The sequence below is a fragment of the Ostrea edulis genome, chromosome 1, assembly GCF_947568905.1.
Source record: "Ostrea edulis chromosome 1, xbOstEdul1.1, whole genome shotgun sequence".
NCBI classification, from domain to species: domain Eukaryota; kingdom Metazoa; phylum Mollusca; class Bivalvia; order Ostreida; family Ostreidae; genus Ostrea; species Ostrea edulis.
This window is the reverse complement of record NC_079164.1, coordinates 37,149,172-37,173,821: the sequence shown is the minus strand read 5'-3', so window position 1 is coordinate 37,173,821 and position 24,650 is coordinate 37,149,172. Positions and strand designations below refer to the sequence as shown.

Genomic DNA, 24,650 nt, shown 5'->3' with positions numbered 1-24,650 from the left:
AGATTGACCACTGTTCGTTATCTTCATCTTTTCATTATCCGAATTTTGCCCACCTTGTTAAAACACCAGTAAACCATCGCATGTAGGTATTATGAGCCTGAACGACATGTCATACAGTATTTCACCTGTTTTAAATAGGCTTGGATCTAAAATCGGTTATTACAAACAACTGTCTCTTGTCCATTTCTAATACATATTCCGAAATCAAGTGAGTCACATGTCCAGTTCAGACTGCAGAGGTAAGATCATCTGTGGTCATATCTGTGTAAATCTATTACTAGTATGTTACTACAGTGCCGTGCCATTAGTTGAAGAGAAGTAATGTTTTCTTTGTAGAAACTGATCCCTCATCATGGAAATGGTCAGGACATTTGGGAAAAATGTAATACATGGACGAATCAAGAAAACTTTCAAAGGGGTCGACCTAAGGTTTTTGTGGGATTGTCAAAAGACAACATAGCATGCCAGGAAGCGTGGCTCTACTTTTCCTACCCCCTTAGTTCAAAAGATATCATAAGATGTAAGGTTTAGAAAAGTAGGTCAAAGTCCAGAGACACTAGGTTAAAAGTCCCGGTACCAAATGAAAGGGGCTAAGTAATGTAACCCAAAATCATCTTCAACTCCTGACACTTTTAAGGAGAGTAAAATCTGCTCTGTATGCCAACAGATATTACAATGGTGCACAATTCTGGTCTAGTATGTGATTGGTTGTTATATCAAACTATGTAAATTTGAACCTCAACATTGCATCATTTTCAAATTGTACGATGAAAAGTGAAGATAACGAACAGTCTGTGATCGATCTCTCCCCAAAAGAACGATATGACTTCATGACTGGAACATTTCACTTCCGGCAAACACACAGGAAATATAGACATCTCCTCTCATTCAGAAGATTCGAAATGATAAAAAGAGCGATTAAACCACCGGTAAATAGTTTCATGACTGTTTCATGAAAGAGTCTTAAACTATTTACCGGTAAGTGATTCCGAACGCGCTTTTTACGTGTTATAAGATGTGACGTCTGTTGAAATCCTCATTACTTCCAGTTTTACTTTCCAACGATGAAAATAATTGTTTATGTTTGACATGATTAAGCCCTATCTTATTTAACAAGTTAACGATACTCCTCGACAGTAACTTTTTCCCTCAGTGGCGCTACCGGTTACTGGCTATTGTCCTCAGTCATAGGCACAGAATACGTGTATACCGTGATGGCAATAAGAAATTCAACTACATATTCATTATTACTTATCATTTTAAAATCATTTACATGACTTTTTTATTTTTCTTCTTTGAACCGTCCATTTTAAGCACTAAAGCACACCCTTGAGACGATGGACAATTCAGTGCCTGAAAAATAGCTTGTGAAACACAACGCACACTGTACAACCATACGAATTATTTATCCCCCCCCCCCAAATGTATTCAAATAATTTCTATTCAGATTAATTCTGAGCAGGTGGTGCCTTGTTCTTCAAAGATGTGGAAAGTCTTAAAAGGGGGGGGGGGGGATTAAGTTCACAAAAATTCCATATAGTCTAAAATTCTTGACAAGCATACTAATGAAATCCCTTGTTTATTTGCCGAAACTTCAAACTATGCAATTATATATCACAATATGGATTCAAAGCTTACATTCTCATCACCCCAAGTCAATACCACCACATAGAAAGTACTTCTTACTTTACAAGTGAAAAAAGGTTTGCTCATTAAAGTAACGGGATATGAACGTAGTCAAAGGATGGGGACAGCTCCCCTGGATTCTACGAGCCTGCTTTTTCTTTTTTATTTCGAATACTTTGACACGTTTATCGCCAGAAGAATGCCCTACTGTCGATTATCGTGACAAGTGCTAGATCTCCTAAGTACAACCGTATATCACGATACATGTCCATCATGTATCCACTCGACTTCTACACACTTCAATTAATTTTAAATTACTGACATCCTTCGTGAGGTTGTTGGTCTAATTTTCTACATGGGAGAAGCTTTATCGAAATTCTATGAAAAACTACCTTTACTCATTACATGAGGAAAAGAAACGAATCGCAAAACTTGCAATGAAAAACCCGAAGTTTTTTTTTTAAATTTAATCATTTATGTAAACCTTGAAACTGTATTGTTCAATATTTTCATATATACTACACCGGAAATTGATCCTACCTGTTCAAACCATAGAGGTGAACTGACATACCGGAAGTAAACAAAATGAAAGTACAATGGTGGTCATTATTCAAATCTTAAACATCATTTTAAAAGTATTGTATATCATACAATATTTATCAAGGTCTCACTTTACGTTTCTGTTTATAGTCTGGGTGAACTGCTATTTCTCTAAACGAATTTTGACATTTTCACGAATCAATCACAGATAGACAGACAACAGTGACCTACTAAATGTACCTATTCTTGTAGATGCCAGTTACTAGCATCATGCTCATAAGCACAAGCATCCACGAGAAATATCATTCTGTAAATGAGTAGTTTCTGGATTTCAAGACCAGGAGTAAATGTGTTTGTATTATTTGGATCATCATAACTAGTCCGTTTGCAGAGCTCCTCTGTTCAGTGTTGTATGAAGAACGAGTTCTTCATTTTCAACGGTTTTTGTTTTGCAATCCAGAGCGCTAGTATTGTGGTATGATAGCTTGCATGTTCCTCCATCATGAACGTGTACATTATGACTATTGAAATTTCTTGGAAACATATAAAACCATGTAAAGTTTGATTGTGTGGTGCCTTACTCCGAGATATCGATGTCACGGAGAGCGTACTAATTATTCTAGTTTCTTTTTATCAAAAATCATAGTGACATCTTGCTTACAAAGGAGTTGTATTTGTAACTGTAAATTACCTTTCTGCGACATAAATATTAATTCAAACAAAAAGTAATTATTAAAGATAACAGTGTAGTTACTAGATGATGCATACATGTAATAACTTAATCCAGAAAAAATCAAAGTACTTCACATGTATAATATGCAACAAAACCTCCAGCAACTGGAGCAATCTGCCATGCGAAGATTTCGGTTTGAGATGTTTATCCTACTAAATCCCTAATAAGATGCAAACATAGTTATACAAATAGATGGATGTCTTGTGTAAACTTTAGCAGTTCTTTGACTGACGTAATCTGTTCCGTCTTCTACAAGAAACCCTAATGGTTTACTTTCTTACAGACAAGGGGCGGGGTGTAGGTTTATACGAACCACATAGTGATACCTGTATAATCGAGAAAAAGTAGTGACGACGGGTAGTCACTGAAAATTCCTGAGTTAAACTAAAACACACTTATGACTTGACTATCCCAATACCACTGCTCTGTTCTATTGTAGAACAATTTCGGATTCTTGTAGCCTACATTGCAGATTACTAGTCTTTGCAAATTAAGATATGAAAGTTGTAAACACAATAGTGATTCTCCTCCAAAATGTATAGGAGCACCCGTGCATCTCTTGTTTCTGGAAATAGAGCAAACGCATGCATCTAACAATCGTTAAATCCAGGAAGTAATTCAATAAACCGCGGTTGTTGTATCGTTGAAACCCCACAGCTGATTTTCGTCGCTCTGTATTCGTGAGTAAACTCGTTATATATATATAAATCTGTTGATTAGAAATAATCAGAGAGTTGAAAGGGTATTTTGGATGAGATTGCAGAAACCGAGGCTACGTGTTACAGCAGGTGTGGCACGATAAAGTTCTCTCCCTGTTCAAAGGCTGTTAAGCGCCGAGCATAGGCCTAAATTTTACAACCTTCCTCGGCAATGGTGACGTCTCCATATCAGTGAAAAATCCTCGAGCAGGACGTCAACAATATAAAATCAACCAATCAATTGGAACTTAATCAATTTACAAAAACAACGCCTCTCATTTTGTCATACATACCCAGTAAATATGTAAAATGTATTTTAAAAGACCATAAAAGACGCGACATTAGGGTTCGGATCGGCACACAAGGTTTCGTTAAGCAAACTTTAATAGTCCATATCCCATTGGTATTTGACTATGATCTGTACATGCAAGTAATATTTACGACATGACGGTATCTCATCGAGTTTGTGCAAGAGTGATGAGAAGCAGACAGAACAAGAAATAAGCAAGTCGGATCATCCCCTTGTAACACAAGATTTTTTTTCTTCTATTAGGCCCCCTAGTGACCTTACGACTCAGAATATGTACGGTTCTTCCTCTCTTATGTGAAGAATTAAATCAAGCAAGCAAGAAATGCAGCTACTAGAATGTCTACAAGCTCAACGTTAACCTCCTCGCAGTGAATTGCGAGGGAATCATGAACTATTTGGTATCCAACGACGCGGCGGTTATTGTCGTCCGTAGCATTTTTCTGTATTTCGTTCACAATTCCGCATTTGATATATGCAGGATACACATGTATCATCACTTCGCAGTTCAGGGATATAGCAAGTATTGGGTTCAATAAAGTGCCTGTAAATCAGATTTCTCACATTAAACTCGAAATGAAATGTTTCCGTCAAGTGAATGCTCCAGTTTCAGCACTACACGACATATCACAAGAAAGTCTTTAGTCAAGGGACCAACTAACTCTGAATAATGTCAAGACTTGTATTTACTATTATTAGTTAATAGTCAGCCATTCCTTACTGCATAGATACGATTGGATACGTAACGGTGGGAAACATCATTCCCGACTGCATCCGTTTATATACCAATCGCATCGAAAGTTTCCTTTAACGACGCTTAGAACGCCTTCAATTCAACATTTAGATATATCGACGACGTATTATTTATTAACAATAATAATTTTCATTCAGATGTCGATTTGATACACTTCAGTGAACTCGAAATAAAAGACAACACAGAGTCGTCCACTTCTGCTTCATACTTTGACATTTTATTGAAAATAAAATATTAACGGTAAACTACTAACTCAACTATGCGACAAACGGGATGATTTCAGCTTCTTCCCATAATTAGGTAGCAATATTCCACCATCACCTGCATATGGTGTGTATATCAACTGCTTCGCAAGAGCTTGTTCTGGTATGGTCAGTTTTTTAATTGCGGCAGGCTGATGACAAACAAGTTGGGGTGCAGGGGTTGAATACAGCATTTCGCAAATTCTATGGTCGCTATAACGATCTAGTTTGCCAATACAACCCATCATTGGGCCAAATGTTGTCTGACGCGTTTCATACCGATTGTTAGGCCGTTCTTGGCGCACTGATTTTTACTACCGATAATTATGTTTACCTGATCAAGATGTAGGGCTCGCGGCGGGTGTGACCGGTCGACAGATGCTTACTCCTCCTAGGCATCTGATCTCACCTCTGGTATATCCAGGGGCCCGTGTTCACCCAACTCCCTATTTTGTAATGCTTAGAGTTTTTAGATTGATCACTCACTGTTCGTTATCTTCGCCTTTCATAGTTTTCATATTGAAGAAAATATAGTTTCTTTTTTACAGTGAATTGCATGTTTGTCAAGGTGAGTTAGCAAAAGATATGTAATTTTTTTTTATTTACCACATTTTAAAAATTTTAACTACACATTATTCTTTCATTCCAGCAAATAATTCAGAATAATCTTTGAGCTTAGCTTCGTAGCAGACATGAACTGTTGACAAAATAGATTGGCGTGATGACTAAAATAAGCTAAAATCTCACATTTGCTCCACCAATATGACGGAAATAGCATATTGTTGAATTCAAATATTTAAAGTTTGTCCATGAAGATTTGCTTCTTATAATGGTAGTCCTTTTCCCTTTTTCTTCGAAGAACGGAAGTTAAAGCTACACCAGATTGATTATATATTGTTTAACGTCCCTCTAGAGAATATTTCACTTATATTGAGACGTCACCATTGCCGCTACCTGTAATCACGAATGGCATAGATGTTTCTACTTAAACTGAAGATGAATATTGCACTTGTTTTCCAATGTAAATTGTTATTCTCCGTTGATATTCTGTCACGAGCCACTTTTGCTACTATTCCCAGTGAGAGCGCACGTTTTGTTTTCTATTACAATGATTCTTAATACGCAGTATAAACTGTGAATTATGACTAGCTCTGTCACAAAGACTTGCTCATGAGTTTGTCATGGGAGAAAAAGAAACGTACAAATCATTTGAAGTGTAAAATCCCCGAGCAACCTAGTACAAATACCCTATTGAGCAACAGCAATCTTTCCCTGGACTTATTGGAATTTGGAATCGCAACTAAAGTTACAATATTTCTATTCATCAGTACTTGGGGAACCCCAATCAACTTATGGTATAATCGATTACATTATTGATGAGCCGATGACAGATATTTAAAAAAAAATCTTTAAATTATGAATCGGATAGACTTAATTTCATGGAAGAAGAAAAAACCTATACGTGTCCCAAGGTTTTAGAAGAGCCAAAGACAGGTTCAATTTTTTTCAATGTTGTCTAAACTTTCAAACAAATTTACAACCGAAAAGACAGGTCCTCCAATCAACGTCGGACTTTACAATATTTTGAAATCTATTGCTCGTGATAGACATTTAAATCAAGGTGATGGAAAAAGAAGAGCAATGCTAATGAAGAACCTTCGACCTGAAATTTGTGATTCCTTTGCTGGAGGAAAAGTCAACTGACAATGATTATGACAATGCTCATTCGTTATTGCTGAGGTCTCTTGGACAAACTGCTTCGATGTTACCCAATTGTTGAATTAAAGTTAAATCGGAAAAAGTCCTTTCTCAAAATATGTGTGAGGTATTTTGACTATGTTATTCTATCTATACGGAATGGTGTAGGATGGGAGTATGTACCCAAAAGTACCCCCCATTCGATTTTTCACTTTCAGGGCTGCTCTATTTAGTCTGCTTAACATTAAAGATACAAGTGTACTAATCATCGAGATTTCTGTAATGTTTCTATAATGGCGATAGATAACAAGAGTTGTCAGAAGACACCATAGATCGCCCAGAGGCAGTACTCTACTTCACCTATCCCTTTAGTTCAAAAGGTTCAAGTTTTGGAAAAGTAGGTAAAAGTTTTGATATCATATGATGTGAAAGGCCTGGTCATGACATTGAGGCATCTACATATTAAAGATCAAATCCCTGCCCCCCCCCCCCCCCCCCTGTTAAAAAAATATAACCCATAAAGTTTTTGAAAAGTAGGTCAAAGTACAAGGTCAGTACTGTAGTTCTAGTAACAAACGAAGTCTTGTAATGAGGTATCTATATCAGCCTTTGTTTAAAAGATACAGTCCATGTTATACTTTTCAAAAAAGTATGTCTAATTCCATAGTAAAGATCACTAGGTCAAAAGTCTTGGTATCAAAATAAAGGTATATGTGAAATATCAAAGCAATACCCCCCCCCCCCCCCCTCTTGGTTCAAAAGATATAGCCCAGGTTAAAGTTTTTAAAAAGTAAGCCAAAGGTCAGTGTTATTAGGTCAAGTTTTGGTACCAAAAGAAAGGTCTCTTCATGAGGCATATATATGTGAAATATCAAAGCCCTATACCATCTAGCCAAGGTTCAAGTTTTAACCTTTATAAAGACTAGGGTCATGACAATAGCTCTCCGGACAATCGTGCCGGCGAACTAATAACTTATGCAAAGTAAACAATCAGATTTCATCCTAAATGAACGGAATATGTCGAAATTTTAAGTTCTTAACTCTCAGACATCTTCATTGTTGGGTGCCCACGGGTGCTTCTCGTCAATTATCTCCCATCATCCGCGGTATTAGCAAAATGTATATATGCATTGCGTGCGTCTTCATTACACGTAGTCGGAAAGAAAACGGTGTCAGCAAGTTTTGAAATCGAGTTCACGGACTGTAGATATGCCATGTGTTAATCAAGACCTATCAGACAATATTCGTTATCCTTGATTACGTGTAAAACACTAAAGGATAGTTAAATATGCGCAGATCCAAGAATTGCTGGAAAAATAACACGTGGTATGCTAATAGGACAATCATGGGATCAGTACTCTGCACGTTTAAAAATTATTTTAGTAAAAAGACAAGACTGTATTTCAAAATTATTTTCACATATATAGGCTATATATATATATATATATATATATTGGTATGCAGATTTAATAAGAGTTTTTTGTTTCATATTATTCACAAAATAATCTTTACTAGAATTTAGTATTAAAATTGGAACGTATATACCGTTCAAACAAAATGATGGGGCATTGGAGTACGGCAGTTGGAATAAATGCAACAACCATCAAAGAAAAATATTCTTACTTTTAAAAAAAAATCAAAGAACACATTCTCACAACTGAAAATAATTGTAGAATGACACTCACCGACAACACACAGAAAATATCAACATATTTAGGGGACTAGGTGTATTACATATCCATACACCACTAATTCAACATGGACCGACAGCTTAATTGATAACTTTTCGCTTACATTTGGATGCAAATCCTAGTTTAACACACACTCACACACAACTATATATACATGTATACATACATTAAAGATGTGTAAAGTTTGCGAGTTTCCAAATCGGAGTGTGTACACAAATTCGTTTCATGCAGTTTAGGAGCTTTGCAATACGGTGTAGGTTAATTAAATGTTATCCTGTTCCGGCATAACGTTCCAAACCTAAAGTTTGAAACTTAATTTTACTGTTTACCGATTTTGAAAAGTTCTGAATATTTCTTATTAAAAAGTAAAATGTTGAATCAAAATATAACGTTTTGGGTACATGTATATTAAAGATCAGGAAATGCTTTACCTTTAAGAAATCTCAAAAGTATATTTTCTGACAAATATGACGTAACATATGTACGTCATATTCAGGATATCATGGTAAACTCACAGACTGACTTAAAACATAGTGAAAAAGAGAACAACTTTTAAACTGAGCAAAGTGTTTACGCCAACGGACATTAAGGCTGTTTGGAAAGTTGACGGAGACCAAACCCTCTCATGTGCATCAGTACGTCGTTCTAAACCGAGCAGGTCTCTTGAAGATCTTCGTCCTGGTTAACCGTTGTCAGTGTATACGCGGAAAGACATCGTTTCTGTGAAAACTGCAACTGCTGAAGATGCAAGTAACACTGCAAATATTACGAACATTAATTCCTCAGCTGTTCTCAGCATTCTAAGCTTCGAGAAGTTTGCGCTGGGTTTCCTTACGGAGGAGCAAAATACGTCCATGTAAAAATGGCCACAAAGAAACTTAGCAAACGAAGACTATCAACAGCTAGAAAATGGGATCGTTACTTGTGATGAAACTTGAATATTTTTTTTAACTAGACACTAAACGCAATAACAAGATTTGGATCGGAGATACTGACCAAAGCTCCAGATTCCGCGCAATGGTAGGTTTGTTTGCAAAGTGATGCATGCGTTATTTTACAACACTATACAGGTTCGGTAGCCTAAGTTCCGGTTCTAGAACATACGAGTGTTACTGGTCAGTTCTATACTGAAAATGTCCTATCTAAGTTTGTGAAAAATACAAAACTGTCCGTCCAACCACCAGTACTAGAAGGATCAAGATTCCCCATGACAATGCACCGGCGCACAAATCGTCCGTCGTAACAGACTACTTGAAAGCAAATAGAATTGGTGTTTCGCCACATTCACACTACAGTCCTGATTTAGATAGTCCATATATATATATATATATATATATATATATATATATATAAGCACTGAAAAATTTATAAATTTCTTTAGTTTTTGTGCTTTTATATATATATATATATATATATATATATATATATATATATATATATATATATATATTAAATCAAAGAATCCCTAAGCGATCGGCGATTTGAAAGTCATAGTGCTGTCAGAAGTGCCGTTTCCCAGTGTATGAAGGGTATACTGAAAGAGGCATACAGATCAGTATTTTTCACATGGATAAAACGACTCAGAAAGTGTATTCAAGTCAATGTTGAGTATTTTGAAGGATTAATGTAAACATTTTTAAGATAAAGACGTTGCAATTTCAATAGTGCATCGATATTCAGAACTTTTCAATGGTTAACGTGGATACTTTCAAACAGAAACATATGACGACAAATTCTATGAATACTTTAACGCGAGGTTTAGATTCGTATCATCGCAATATCACCAATGGAAATTCCAATACGGGTGTACATAGTATTTACCATACCTGGCATTATGCCGCTTGGGAACTCCCAATTCGTGTTAGTCAGAAAACAAACCAGATTTTTCGCAAAATAAAATCACTCGAGATATGAACTAAAAATCGTAAATTCGTGTATATTCTTTTTCGTCATTATACTTAATTAATGCTTGAACTGGAGCTGCAAACAAAGGTCAAAAAAAGTGTGAAAAGAAAAGATGTGAAGAAATGTTAAAAGAATTGAAATATAAATATTAAAAAAATTATGTGTAAGATGTTTAGATATTGAACAATTCCGAGGTGGGTGTGCGTGTTTTGAATTCTACTGCAACTTCAAAGGTCATAAAAATAAGTTTGGTTTAAGATGGAATATTTCCCATCATTCTTTAATGTTTATGCCACCGCAGTTGAGCGACTATTGGTCAAGCGACTCCTACCAAGGCAGTGCACCAGTTGTCTGTCTATTGTGCTGAGAGACTGGAGATCCAGGCCGTGTCACTGTACACTCCCAGAATCAGCTCTCCAATGATCTTGTCAGATGATAAATGGCAATAACTGTGTGAGTAAAATTGCGAAATCGAGTTCTTAAGAGTCCTACAGAATGTTTGTGTATTGCCCTTTTGATATTGTCTACGGGTGTACCTAAAAATAAGTATGTTATTTATGGATCTTCTGGAGTATCAACATTTTTTAAAATGAAATACTGAAATATCTGAATTCATCTTTTATGCTATTGTCATACTCAATACTCAGTGGCGTAGCAAGGCAAAAATTATATGAATGCTTTTCTGAAAGCAGGTAGTCTGGAGGCTGCTTTGAGCCCAGCCCCCCCCCCCCCCCCCCCCCCCCCCCCCCCCCCCCCCCCGGCGGGTCCAGGCTAGCGCCCTAGGCCTGGTGGGGGCCAAACCTCCACGAATAGCGAATATTGACAATTTAAGCGTGTAAAATGGAGTCTCCGAAAGGGAATTTACTGAAGTACTTGAGATTATACTAAATGTGCTCATACTGATAAGATTTAAAAACAATCCAGATATCTCTCTTTCTCTCTCAGTTTCTAAACTCATTTTATTTATCTATGGGGGTGGGGTGGGGTGTGGATGCTTTGGCATATAAGCATACATGGTAGCTACGCCACTGATGCTGAAATGACTCATCTTTAATTTGAAGAGGCTTTGTCTCAATAGAAAGACTTCAGGAGTCATACTATGCAATTGCTTGTCCAGATGTAAAAACCCTTTGCCTATTTACAAATATACTTAAGAAGCATACAATTACAAATTAAGATGTTTTGTCAACATTAAACAATTTGAATTTCAATAATTCAGGGGCAGGTCACTCTAAAGGTAAGTGCATGTCTACATGTGCTCTGCTATAATTTGAAAGATGATGTTAGTGACACCGTGATGTTATAGCTCTACAACCATATAAAAAATGGGTACTCTGGCATTCTTCTAACACATCATCATACACATGTACCTGTGGATGATATTGTGGCACTGATAATGAAAGTTGCACTCGGTACTTTCATTATAAACTGAACACCTTTCCACTTTCATCAAAATATCAAATAAAAGTCTGCATCTTTAGCATATTACAATTATTTTCTTTATCAAATTGTGAATTGCTAACCATCACACAAACCTAACATTTGATTATTTGCATACAGTTGAACTGTAATACATAACATAGAAAAGTTTCCCCACCACTTGTCCATTTTAAATCATTGTTCACAGATCTCAAATGCTATTTATCAATATGGTTGCATCTTTGTTGAAATTGGAAGCACATTTGTTACTGTATATAAAATTTTGGAACTTTATGAGTAGATTGACTGCATCAGAAAAAGTCCCAACAGCTTGCAATAGATTAACTGTCGAGAGATTTTCAAAACTGAAGCCCATTCTTCTTGGAACCAGGTAGACAGATACACATGTATATTAGCATCACAAATTCATTGGGGGTGGGGGGGTGGGGGGGGGTGGGGGGGGTTCTGTGAAATGTAAGTGAGCAGACTCTGGAGCATGCATTTAAATTATCTCTCAAAACATTTGAAACAATAATGACAGCTATTGTGTTTTAAAAGCAATTAGAGTGTTTAAAAGTTTGAATGAAAATTTATTTGGACTGTTGGAAAGTGACAGTACATTTCATTGTTCAGACCATTGTTCATCATGCAAGAATCCGATTTTAAACAACTCTGCAATATCAGTACAGTGTACTTCATTCAAATGGACCACATACATGCATTACTTTCATATTTTCAACAGTATTATTCATAAAATTAATTACCTTCAGGATCACTTTCATTATACATATTAGGAGGGAAAAAAAAGAATTTTATGATTATTGACATTACATAAATGAGGAATTTCAAATAATAAATTTTAACAATGTACAAATAGCACTTGATGTTTGCAAGTTTCTTTGAAAGAAATCTAAGGAAATTCATGCACTATTTCTTCATATCTATTTCAAACTAATAATATTTTGCTTTATAAATGCTTTCCATATTCTCTAAGGGCTGAGAAATCCAACTGCCTAGCACTAAGACTAGTCCTTTCTTCTGAGAGGGCAAGTTACAACTTGGCCCATGGGCACATCCATTTTTAAAACATAATGGTTGCAGTGAATGAAATGTCTTAAACATTGTGTGAAATCAAAAGTTGATGTTAGTCTGTCTCTACATACGCTGACCGTCAGCCATATCACAAAGGGTTACAGTAGATGTACATGTACCAACTATAAACCATTGAAGGTAATGAATAGTCAAAGAATTCCGAACATGACTAACATAAATTTCGACTAAGGAGTATGTATGACTAAGGAGTATGGTTTTATACATGTCTGTGAACATTATGAGTGATAAATTCGATATTTATCCAGTAAGTGGTAGACAGTAAATGACACTTCATTTTCTTGTAAAAGTTTACACTCTACAATATTTCTTGTATGTGTGTACAGATTAGCAATGTCAGCAATGGGTAGATTATTGTGGGATGCAATGCTACAATTTTAATTCAGACTATCTGACTTTAGCAAATATTATACAGAAAATATCTTGCAGTTAAATTAACCAGACTCAGAAGTTTTTGTAGTCAGGCAAGTTAATTTTCAGGCAGCAGCATCCCCAAGAGTAAGTGTTCATTAAACATATCAGTTTGTCAGCCCCTGCCATCTTCTACCAAACACTCAGTATAGTAACTTAGAAATGTGCAAGGTCTTTTTTTCTTCTTATCTTTTTAAACAATATTTTTCATATTTCAAGATAATACTTTACAATATGGTTTACAGTGTAGCAGCTTGTAGCAATACTTACCAGGGCACAACACAACATCACTTACCATGTTAAATGTTTGAAAACTGCGATACTCACAAGACATACAAAATTTTAATGAGAAGGACTTCAGCAAAAACCTGTAGTTCTGACTTTTCTCATTGAGCTTCAAGTCTAGAATCAAGGGTAGGTAACCAGTTACTACTGAAAGCAGGTCAAGGCAGGAAAATTCTAATTGTTTATCATTGGAGTTTGGTTATCATATGATAGTATATGTAAAAGTGATCCTCTACCTAAATGAATGGTCTCGGCTCTGCCACAAGTGATTGAAATTGTTATATTGAATACAACTATGAAAGAATATGTTGAATACTAAGTAAAATCTATTGAAAACTGATCACACCTGATCAATGAAGTTACAATCTTAGTTGGCATATCCCTAAACCCTCTCCACATTTAAAAAAAAAGGGGGGGGGGGGTAGGGGGACAAAAGTCTGATCAGAGTTAATCTGAAATTGTCGGCCCTGTTGGCAAGGCTAGTGCAAAATTGTCTGCACAGATAACTTGCTAGAAAACATTGGTCCGTTTGAAAAAATTGGGTGTGATATGATTACTTTAGAGCTCGGGATCAGGATGTGCGGGCGAAGGTCACTCTAACAACATTACCGCATGCCCGATCAAATTTGTTAAAGGTTCTCTACTCAGTAAGAAAATACTGATCATGGTAGCTCAGTGGTAGAGCATTAATTCGCTTCGTAATCGGGAGGCAGCGAGTTCAAGCTCTGGCCTGCTTGTGCCATCTCCGTGTCAAACCTATGGTGAAAATATAGACCTGTAGTAATTGCTCCTTCGACAAAAACTCTGCATTTAGAAGTGAGAATCATGGGTCTTTCAGTTATGACCTTAAAAATGGGAGGTCTCATGTTGTGACATGTGTTAATATGCTAAAAAAAACTCACTACTAGAGTCCCGAGTGCTAAGAATAGGTCTACATTTGTGGGACTTCACCTAGAGCTGGTGATATTTCAATCTCAATGGGATATAAAACAAACAACCCGCTAAGGAAAGAAAAATTGCTGAACCTGGAAAACTTAAAAAATTACGAAGACAGTCTTCCTCTAAGTGGCTAAAATATTGTGTGTGTAAAAATCACTGTGCACAGGGGAATATCGTCACAGTCAGTGCCCAGTACTAATTTTAAAAATTAGAGTCTTATAAAAAACTCAAACTTGCATGTCTCGGTTCTTTCCAAAGACAAGGCCTTAAAAGAACCCTTTCCTGAAAGCCTTGATAATGATGGACAAGGTCGCCTTGAATAAATTAATCATTATCTTTAGAACTTTATGCATAGCGAAGTCAGGTCTTTATGCCTCTTTGTTAGATAAAGCAAGGGGAACAGAGATGGAATTCAAAACAAGAACTACAAAATAAATCATATAGAATGTTATCTGATATTTTGTAAATAAGATGGAGAAAATGTAGTCTCTTTGTTTCTTCTGAACAAATATATTTCAAAGACCACCAGAGATCTGGAAGGACCACCTAAAGTTGATAGGTGATGGTCCTTTAGGCCACCACTGGAAAAAAGTTTAGTGTCAAACCCTGAATAAGTTGATGTTGTGTTTTTCCCAATGAACTCTCTTCTCTCTCTCAATATCTCTCTCTCTGCTAAAATGATAGTCTTCACATAATAAAAGAGACTAAAGTGGTATAATTGTTATACCTGTCTCATCAGTAATATACAGCATGTCAAGATGTAAATGAAAGCTATCTTTCCTGAGTACATGTATTTTACAGAGTTCTCTTACTTTTTTAAAACAACAACCTACACTCTTTACTGTATTAGACAGATTTCACATTTATGCTAATGTTACTAGGATGGAAAATTCAGTTTTATGTACGATCATTAATGAAACCTGATGAAATCAGGGTGTATAAAAATGCAGCCCAATGCAAGGACTGTGGCAAAGAAAAAATATTTTTCATTTATTTGTTTTATTTTATTTTTATATTTGGTCTGGTAAAATTACTTTTGGCCTAGTAAAGCTAGATAGTTTAAAAATCATTTGATTAGTCTGCTGTGGACTAAAACTATCAATCTATCAATCAAGTGATAATAAGAATTGTATTTTTGTAGCAAAATGTGGCCTTTTATCAATTGGGAAAATAACATTAGAATTTGCTAATGTAACTCTTGTATCTAATGTTATTTCTTAGAACAGAAGAAAATTAAATTTGTGTTCACACATGTTCCACAGGTGTTGTTGATCAGCATTCTCATCGCCAGTGGACAATTCCTCCGTATTTGTAGTGGAAATACCCTGATCTTCATAAAAGTCTTGTACTACGGGAGAGGCATGGTAATTTTCTATCTCATAAGGCCAAAAAAAAATTTAGATATGTTTCCTATTACATCTTGAAAAAAAAAAGGGGGGGGGTGTTCGGGGTAGGCAAAACTTTTTATTTCATTTTTTTATTCAGTCAATATTTGCCTTGTATCACAGGGGAAGAAACTTTTACACGATACATACATTTGTGAGTACTGACATGTAGCATCAAATGTTTAAGATTCGGTAACAGTCTTCTGAAGACCGAGGCCAGTCAATTTTACAGTCGGATCAGTGAAAATAAAAAATCAAGAAGTCTGATGGGCTTGTAGACTTTTTAAAAGTCACATTCAATATAATGTTGGATTTCGATATTCTAAACGTCTTATAATTTGCATAAATTTATCATCAAAATAAAAATAAATCCATAAATAGCACATGTGCAGTGTTTGGACATCATGGTTTGTTTATTTTTTTTTATAGTAAACAACGATAACTATACTTGTAATTGTCAAGATAACTTGTACGTTAATCATTGTGAATATTCGATGAACAACTTGTTGAAACAACAAAAATGGTCGCGTTGTGTATCACACTGCACACTGGTAATTGCTGCATTACTGCAGTGTCCAATTAAAATTACCTTCGTCAATTTCAGTTATCTCTGATTTTATGCAATTTCTATAGTTTATAGAAATAATCCATCATTTACATTTGATGTTGGTAGATAAGACTACTTCCTGCTATGGTACACTTGGACTGTTTTCATGTTTGTGAAAAATATGTGAATTTGCAGTCTTGTTTGCGGGTGAAGAGAAGAGAGAGAAAATTACTGTGTACAGTGTTGTTTCTCCGGTATTGACAGAAAGGATGTCTTAGGGGGCATGAATATGAGTAATTATCATATTTGATAAAGGTTCAGTAAATTAATTGTGCAATTATACAATACATTCCATAATGTATGTGATAAACATGTACTTTGAAAATTTGAGGGGCCAGTAAATTTTACTGTGGGCCAGTAAATTCAGACAGTTCACTGGTCCTACTGGCCAGCAAGGTTTAAATGGTTTCATGAACACTACAATAAACCAAAATGACATTTCGACAACTGATTTTACCCAATTTAATACAAGATTGCATGTATATCTGTATTGATCTATTTGCAAAAAGCATGTAAGACGCCATTTTGAAAATTTCCTATAATTTCACTATCGTGCCTGAACTTATTAGATTTTTTTTTAATTTCTGAAACGAAGTGTACATAAATTAAGGACTGAAATTTATCCAGAACATTAGGGTTGGGATAAAAATTTAGGGTCAGTCGGATAACGGAAAACACACCTTTTTTTTTTTATTTTGGCCTAATGGACAGAACAAAAATTCCATAACATTAGCCAACTGATATTTGAATGCTACGACATTCCACTCAAGAATAATCACATAAAACGATATTTATAACCAGAACATAAAGTCAATCTAAGCTGATCCAGGAATTTACATTTGAAAAAAAGGCCAGTCGGAATGTTAGTTAACGTTATGGACACCAAGATGGACAAATTAGTATACTCTGATTGTACAATATTGTGATGAGCCTAGTGAAATGCATGGGACATAATTCCTTACGTCAAAATTTACTTTCTTATACACAAGTTAATGAAAATCCATTGAACTTGAAACATGCAAGTTTTAATTCCTTTTCAATCTTATAATTTGGACTTAAAAATTTATTTTGTTTCACTCTACTAGATTCAGATACCTTTACAATTTTATAACTAAATATTTTCCATCCTCATAGCATTAGCAGAATCAAATGCATAAAATCTGCAGTAAATCAGATTGTTTTGTAGAAGGTAGGTACACTGGTCAGGGTTTAACGATATGATTCATACCTGTTTACAATGTAGCAAAATTAATTTTGAAAAAGCTGAAATATATATTGCAATATTTCATAAATACTTATTTCAATATGTGCTACTTTGACCCAATTTCAAATGATTTTCCATGTATTTGTTTGAAAAATAAAAATGTATGCTGCAAGTTTGAATCTTTGTGATGTCTACAATAACATTCAAAATATCAACTATTAAGTTCAAAGGTCACTTGCATCAAAATGGCATATAATATAAATCATGAAGAAAGTGGCCATGTTTTATGTTGTTTACGTGAGGATTTATTTAGTTCTGAAGGTTGAAAACTTGACAAAAATAAATTTAAAAAGGTTAGCTTCTTTTATTAATAACTGTATTTTACATGTTGTTGATAAAAAAAAAAAAGTACTGATATTTATGTTACGTAGATCCATTTCTCCTTGCTACTTGTACATGAATATACATGTGGGATGCATTCTGTGTCGAGAGGAGGGCGACAGTTGAATTTTCTAACCATGAAACAAGAGGAACAACACTTCTCACCCAGCAATATACGGCACACTTGATTTGTCTACACCGTTGTACACCCGGTGTAGTCGCTTTACACCTTATAGTTTGGTGTAGTGTAGTATATATTCAAAATGGATGTTCAGCAGCTGAGATCTTTATTGGAGAATTAACAATTTTAATGCAAATAATTTACAAAATAAATAATTACTAGAAATTGAATTCAAGAATTTTTAAATTTTTTTAAAAATGTATTTTGATGAGCATTTATAAATACCTGATAACATCTGAAAAATACCAGGTCATACTCCATATCTTTTTTATTTATTTTTTTGCGCAAAACTTGTTTTTTGATGATTTCACAAAATATAAATCGTTTTCGTTTATTAAAATATAATTTAAACTTTTGTAAATGACTATATACAATACACTGGAATTATATTATATATTTACAACTTACAAACTACGGAGAAAAACATCTGCAAATTTTTCATCTCACCATTTGTCAACCGTATTGAATTTTTCAATGCATTTACCAAAACATGCCCTGTACAGGGTGTGAAAGGTGTACACCAAAAAGTGCACATCTTTGCACTTAATTACGGAAAGGTGTACACTTTGTGGTCGGTGTCAACAAATCAAGCACACCCATAGATTTCTTGTCCTTTCAAGTATCATTACCTTGCCCAATAGATCAGTGTCTTGCTGTGTCAAATGTGGAAATGTAGATGACGAATTCAATTCTAGTATGGGTCTTCAATTTTTTTTATTTTTCCCTCTCTTTAGTGATATACAACTAAAATTGCATTTTACCACTACCTTAAAGAGACTGATTCACAATTTTCCCCAAAATTTTGTTTTTCACTTTTAAGGATCAAAATCTATTGTCTAATGTGTTTAAAAGATTTCACATAAAAATTAAGGTTATACATTATCACAGAAGCTCATTTTAGAAAGTTTATTATTCATTTTGTAAACAAAGATTGCGGTATGTTATTGTTTATGAAATTTTCAAAAGCAATGGATATCGATCTAAGTTTATTATATCTTTCACATTTCAAGTATTCTTTGGGTAAAATGTGTTATCGAAAAGTTAAAATTTGTGACTATACAAAATTAAGATGCTTTATATTGCAAAATTAACACTTCACTGGTTTGTTTGTATAAATGAAAAGACTCGAGTCTTTGTTTACATAACACAGATTTAAGGCTAAAATATTGCTTTTATTCTTGCGTTCAGAAGGTAAAAGTTTTGGTTGTCAACATTAATTCAGTTACATTTTTAATGTTTAACATCAAACACAAAAAAAAATTCAAATTCGTGAACCAGTCCCTTTTAAATTTAAGCAAAATTTTTTTAAGTTTTCAATTTCAAAATGTTATCGTACATATTCTTTACCTTCCTTCCTTATCTGTTTTCACTTGTGTTATTCCTATATTGTATATTTCATCTTTTAAAATCTGAGCTTTTTTTTTTTTTCTTTTTTTTTTTACAACTTACATTAACAGAGTCGTAGGCAAAGCACGTGACGTACGCGGTTTGTTGTCCAATGGCTTTTAGCGCATAGTTTCGGTAGCCAACAAATAAAAAATTCCTTTGAAATTTGCAAAGTATACTGTGTATCAAGGAATATACTCCCTACATTTCATATTTCCATGTCACGGAGACACGATTGCAAATTTAAAAAATGGAACAGCCAACAATATTTACAATATGCATATGCACGCCGTGTACGCGTTTCCCACCCTCATCCTGAACTTCAGGTCTTCGACAGTTGCAAACAAGGCAATAAATTTCTTAAAATCCGTACCTGTACTGTAATCTTCTAAGGAATAGAATGTGGTCTTTCACTTATCATATACCATCTCTATAATATCTGAGAAAGTTGACTTTTTTTCCTTTGCTAAATTTTGTGCCAATATGGCGCACTGATATCATTAACTCGGTCCAAAAAAATTAGAAAGTTATCCGGATATAAACGGACAGAGACGATATTTATTGGGGGGGGGGGGGGTGCAAACTGCAACAGGACACACATTTATTTTGACTTACACACTGATGGGACTCCACTTTTTGTTTAATTTTCAACACTGATAGAACAGCTGTATTTTTATTTATCTATTTTTTTTTTTATTTTTTATTTTACAAATGTATCAATGAACAAAAAATATCATAAAGTATTTCAAACTTTTAATTCAACTATCTTTTAAACAATAATACGGAATTGTGTGCATGCAAAACAACAAAATTAAAACTAAAGTCTAAACACATATTTTGATAGTTTGCCATTACAACCTACCATTGGGTCAAATGCTGTCTGAATTGTTTCATACCGAGTATTAGGTCGTTCTTGGCACACTGATTTTGACTGGATAACTCGGTTTACCTGATCAAGATATAGGGCTCACGGAGGGTGTGACCGGTCGACAGGGGATGCTTACTCCTCTTTGGCACCTGATCCCACCTCTGGTATATCCAGGAGTCCCTGTCTGCCCAACTCTCTATTTTGTGTTGCTTATAGGAGTTATGATATTGATCACTGTTCGTTATCTTCACCTTTGATAGAGAATACTGAGATGTGAAAAATACTTGTAAGTACATGAGACAACAATTCAGTAAAACAGTAATTAAAAAGTATGCAAAATGTAGCACTTTAAAGTATACATAAGTTTCTCAGGGGATTGAATTGAATCCTTCAGCTGATATAACTGGAGAGACAAATTTTAAGTGATACTTTTGAAGAACTCTAGAGATTTTTAAAATGAAGTAAAATGTTGTTTAATATAATCATACATATATATTTATTTGTTTATTAGATAGGACACGCACTTTTTAATTACACATCTGATATAGGACAGCAAATTTTTTGTATTTTTAGAAGATAGGACATAGGTTTTTTAAAAATGGAAATATGGAATGCACCGGTCCCAACCCCCCAACCCCAATAAATATTGACCGGTCCCCGAGATCAAATCAGGAGTGTGAGAAAAAAATACAATGTTGTAATAACGAGATAAAAAGTCGTAATAGTGAGATAAAAACTTAACTGTCTTTGAATAGATAAAACCCCAGCTCGGATAGTTTGGCAGACTCAAAACCGTCAGTAAAGTTCAATCTGGAACTCGTGAATAATCATGGGTTATTGACTGAATATTGGAAAATACACATGCATGCCCGCGATCACCTTTGGTCATTGCGCGATACATGTTTGACATCGGAATGAAGTTGTCATCAAGTTAGGTCGAACTTACTGTCTAGTTAACGTGGTTCATACCTCCTCCTCCTCCTCCTCCTCCTCCTCCTTAATTCTTCTTCTTCTTCTTCGACTTCGAATAATGGATATGTCTTCATCCGGAGCATAGTCGTACATGGATAAAAGATTAAAATCCTGCAGTGAAGGGATCTTGTGATAAAAACTATCTTTCCATCTATGGTGTCATTTGTTCGCCGATTCGGACTTTGAAGGTCTAGAGTGAATCGGCATCACGATGCATTGTGGCAATGAGTTCCAGGGGGAGCTAGTGGCTGGGAAAAATGAATACTGGTAACTTTTGATGTGGCAGAAAAGTTGTAGGAATACTTTTGTATGACCTCTTGTTGATGTTCCTGTAGGCTGTAGAGGGATGGGTGGTATGATGAACCGAGCTGCTCTTCTTTGGACTCTCTTCTACTGCAGCCGCTTGGTGGGTTTTGTTGGAGTTGTCCCACACTGTGACAGCATAATTGCACTGGGGGGTCGAACAAGGCATTTATAGTTCAGCTCCTTTATTTCCCTTGGGCAGCTCTCAATGTTCCAATCCTGATAAGGAAAGTTGTGGTGTTATTTGCCTTTTTAGTCATACTATCAATATGTGGACCCCATGATAGCTTGCTGTCAACTGTTACACCATGGCAGGGTATTTCGCTGTCTGTTTCTTGTAGTATGTGTATCTTATCATGGCAGGGTATAATTCTTCTTTTGTTTGTTATTCGGATGACATATTGTTAGATCATTCTTTATTACTCCGTTCACCTGATCAAGATAGTGGATTAACGGTGGGTGTAACGGGTCAACAATAAATGCTTACTCCTCCTATAGACACTTAGCGTAGAAGGGTCCATGTCAGCCCTACTCTTAATTTTGTATTCTTTATAGGTTGATTGATTGCATCTTGTTTAACATCCCTCTCGAGAATTTTTCTCTCATATGGAGACGTTTATGATATCGAATTTTTGGAATTCCCATGGGCACGATTTGTTCTCCTTTATTAGCTGACCTGTTTTTATATTCTTATGAAGCAGAGTTTATTCAAAAGCTTCTTATACATGTACTGATTCGACACGCAAGAGCTTGTTCTGCGTATGATCAGTTTCTAGATCGAGGCAAGCTACTGACAAACAAGTTGATGGTACAGAGGCTTCAACAGTCTCGATTAAAGTCAGCATTTCGCAATATATATGGTCGTTATAACGATCTAGTTCGTCAATACAACCTAGCATTGGGTCAAATGCTGTCTGACGGCGGGTGTGACCGGTCGACAGGGGATGCTTACTCCTCCTATGCACCTGATCCCACATCTGGGTGTGTCCAAGGGTCCGTGTTTGCCCAACTATCTATTTTGTATTGCTTATCGGAGTAATGAGATTGATCACTGTTCGTTATCTTCACCTTTCATGTACATGAGAAGAAAAAAAATCTCTTACTGTGGCCAACTATAGAAACAGGTCAGCTAACAAAGGAGCACAATTCGAGTCCATGGGAATTCCAACAGACTGCCGGAAGACCTGATCATCAAAGACCACGAAGATATTGTCAACGAGGAACTCCATCACATTTTCTACCTCAACTTCAGAATACCTGTGCATGGAATCAAAGTGTGGTGTTTGACAAATTATTTTTTTATGAGTGATCACCAGACAAAAACACCCCCCTCCTCCGTTTTGGCTGAAGAGGCAACTGTCCACGACGCCAAAACGCCAGTCTTTAATTTATCGTGAGGAATGGTCGCGCAGTGTTGGAAAGTCACAAGTTTTGATGTTGTTGATTTGACAAAGGTCATGCGATTTCAAATTTACCCAACGTTCTTCAGAATCCCCCAGAATCAACACTCGACCAACACTACCTCCGCCATATGCTGTGGCACATCGCGCTTGAAGTCCCTTCCCCCACAGCTGCCAACATCTCAGTGAGGAACCAATATATATAGGGGTCTGGCAGAACATTTACTCGACCCAGCATTGTATCCAGGGCTCCCTGTGAAACCCAGGAATCCAGCACAACATACACCCATCCATCCCATTGACTGGGATATTATCTTTTGAAAGGGCAGTTGAAGTATAAGTACGATTAGCAAATTTATGTGGAATGAATACCAAGTTCGTTTAAAATACAATTGTAATAATGAGCATTACAAAGACAATGTTGTTACAAGCTTTGTCAGTTGGATGCAAAACATGTTCCTCATGTAACCTCTCTAATTATTTGATCACTTGTGTTTTATTAAACACAGAAGGATAGATGGTACATACTTTTGTTTTAATTTGTCAAATACGAAATTTTAATATTCCTCTTAAATACTTTTCATCCCAATCTAATTAAAATTAGATGTTAGATCCGCTCACATACTCGCTACACTAGCGAGTTTGTGAGCGGATCTAACATCTAATTTTAATTAGATTGTTTTCATCCATTCTGACAATATCATTTAAGTATCAAATGACAAATGATATGAACGAAGAAGAAAGTGATTGTGACACAACAGCCCAGTGCTTTACCGATCGAGCGGGTTAACACAGTAGTCAGGGCTAACATGTAGGGTGTTACACCAGGATATTTCGCTCTGTCTGTACCAAATTATCCCCCTCCCCTCGAGAAAAAGAAAGAGAGGGGCACTCCAATTCTCCCGCGAAGTGCCTGTGCCCGTGGAACGAATAGAAGTTCAGAAAAATCCAAACCATAGCTTTTGGACCCAAAGCACATAAAATGGAAATTTGTTTCGATTCGCAAAATGATACAATAAAATGTGAAATTGAAGACAAGTCAAATTTCTGGAAATTGCGATAAATTGATAGTCATATTTCAGATATGCAAAAAGACTGCAATACAACTAAGCTTGCGTTCTAAAGAGGATTGGCAAATATCCTCAGGTTAGGATCGAGAGCTCATTATATAGATCTATCATGTAGTATTATTCAAAAATCATATACCTTAACGTGTATATGGTACACATGTGTAAATTGTAGTTATAATGTTTAATTGTTAATTTGTATATGCCCCCTGAGGGCCCTTGATTGGTGAATAAAAAAGAATATAATAATTATATAAGAATCATATAAGAATGTATGTGAAAACGATGTTGTCCAGTTTTCGAAACAAAAAACCAATTTTATCCGAAAAATATTTTTAATGCCATTTTACATCATCATTTTTATTTTAAGTTTAATTTTCTTTGTGATTTAATTTTGTTTACTATATTATTACCGCATGAGAAAATATCAATTAGGCCTAATGAATAGTTATAAATATTATCATAATATTTCAAATCAAGGTAATTCAAGCGCTTTGAAAGTTGACTCCAAGGACGCTTTGTAAAACGCACTTGACGC

General features: G+C 35.4%; 1 protein-coding gene across 1 annotated transcript in view; it reads right to left on the bottom strand.

Moving 5' to 3' along the window:
• LOC125657208 (zinc finger CCCH domain-containing protein 13-like) overlaps positions 1-20,031 on the bottom strand; it is a 34,788-nt gene extending 14,757 nt beyond the window's left edge. The window contains exon 1 of the mRNA XM_048887885.2: positions 19,876-20,031. The gene's annotated coding sequence lies outside the window, so the exon portion shown is untranslated. The remainder of the gene's footprint in view (positions 1-19,875) is intronic.
• Positions 20,032-24,650: the final 4,619 nt, after the last annotated feature.